Source organism: Gossypium raimondii, chromosome 4, assembly GCF_025698545.1.
Source record: "Gossypium raimondii isolate GPD5lz chromosome 4, ASM2569854v1, whole genome shotgun sequence".
Taxonomy (NCBI): Eukaryota; Viridiplantae; Streptophyta; class Magnoliopsida; order Malvales; family Malvaceae; genus Gossypium; species Gossypium raimondii.
Window position 1 is genome coordinate 42800038 of NC_068568.1, and position 2033 is coordinate 42802070.

Genomic DNA, 2033 nt, shown 5'->3' on the forward strand with positions numbered 1-2033 from the left:
ACGGAAATACCAACTTGGGAAAAAATAGTTTAGGTACCATTTGTGACAAAAAAAAAGGTTTAGGGACCATGATGAGAAAAATGGTATAGTTTAGGTACCAATTTGTGAGTTAAGCCTTTTTGTAATGTTTACATTATAGTAGTATTATATATTACCATAGATTTATTTTTTTGCATTATAGGTTACATAATATATAAAGTAACATAATACAAAACATTATAAACTTAAAAATAGGTTGGCTCAGGCATTGAATGTTCAAGCCCAAGCTCGACCCATATTTTAAATTGGTCTAATTTTTTTCTCAAGCCCATTTTTTGAGCCTAATATTTTTCCAAACCCTCCAAAATTTCGGGCAAGCCTTTGAGCTTGGGTAGATAGCTCAACCTTTGAATAAGGCTGGTCACAAGTATTTTTTTGTTACCCATTTTACACCAAAAATGTTATATCCGATAAAAAAATTTAAATCACAAATAGACTGCCACATCATACAAACTTTAAAAAAAATAAATTTTTACTCTCTCTCTTTCTTTTTTCTTCCTTTATAATCTCAAATATAGAAAACAAGAATTTCTATTGTTGAAGCAAGGAGATTTGTCAGTGGTAGATTATGAACAAGAATATATGTGACTCGGCAAATATGCTATGAAACTCATCCCTACCAGAGAAAGAAGCTATAAGAGTTTCTACGAGGAATGCAGGATGAAATCAGAACTTAGTTAGTTGCACTGAAGATTAAAGAGTTTGTGGATCTATTTGAACGAGCAGAAATGGTGGAAAAAATATCTGGGATTAAATAAGAAATCTAAACCTTTTTAGGTTATGGGAAAATGTTTTGGACTCCTAGCTCTCATTTAGTACCAAAACGGAGCAAAGAGTCTCGGGATTTTGGGAAGACAGATGCAAGATCGGTAGCATCGAATAAAATGTGAAACCGTCAACCTACAGTTTTTGTTGTGAGTATAAAAGGGCTGAGTAAAACTTCAGAAATTTTGACCCGTGAACATTGTGGAAAGAAGCACTGGGGAAGATGATGAAAATTGGCAAATGATTGTTTTTTATGTGGAACGTTGGAGCATTTCACTCGTAAGAAAAATGAAAATAATACACTTGATGACACACAGAGAGCCACCTTCGTGGTTAGGGGTCGAGGGACGAGTAGAGGTGAATCAATTTTTAGAGGTGGATTGAGAAAAGGGAGCGAAGCAGTCACTCATCAGCCTGAGGCCAGAGTGTTGGCTTGTGTTTATATTGTGCGGACACGTGGTGAGAGAGATGCTACCGATGTTGTAGCAGGTATTTTTCTATTATTCTCCATACCTGTTTATACTTTGATTGATACTGGTTCTTCTCATTCATATGTTAATACTGATATGGTCAAATCTGGGAGTATGAAATCTGAGATGTCCAAAGTAGCCATGTCTATATCATGTCCGTTGGGTCAAACAGTGTTAGCTAATCAAGTTTGTAAACGATGTCCATTGAAAATTCAAAATTTGACCTTTCCAGTGGATTTATTAATTATACCTTTTGGTGATTTTGATGTAATTCTGGGTATGGATTGGTTAGCCAAGCATGGGGTAGTTCTAGACTACCGAAAGAAAACAATTTCGGTTCAAGATTCAAATAGTGAGATTATATAATTTAATAGTGTTAAAACGAGTGGTTCAAATCAAATTATCTCGTCGATTCAAGCTGATAAGTTGTTAAAACAGGGTTGTAAAGCTTTTTTAAGATTTACTAGACCTTGGCTTTATACGTCCTAGTATATCGCCCTAGGGAGCTCTGGTTCTATTCGTTAAAAAGAAAGATGGTTCGATGCGACTTTGTATTTACCATCGACAATTAAATAAGTTAACAATTAATAATCGATACCTTCTTCCTCGTATAGATGACTTATTTGATCAATTGAAAGGAGCTTCAATCTTTTTTAAAATTGATTTAAGATCGGGTTACTATTATTCGAAAGTCAAATATAGTGACGTACCGAAAACTGCCTTCCGTACGCGTTATGGCCATTACGAACTTTTAATGAT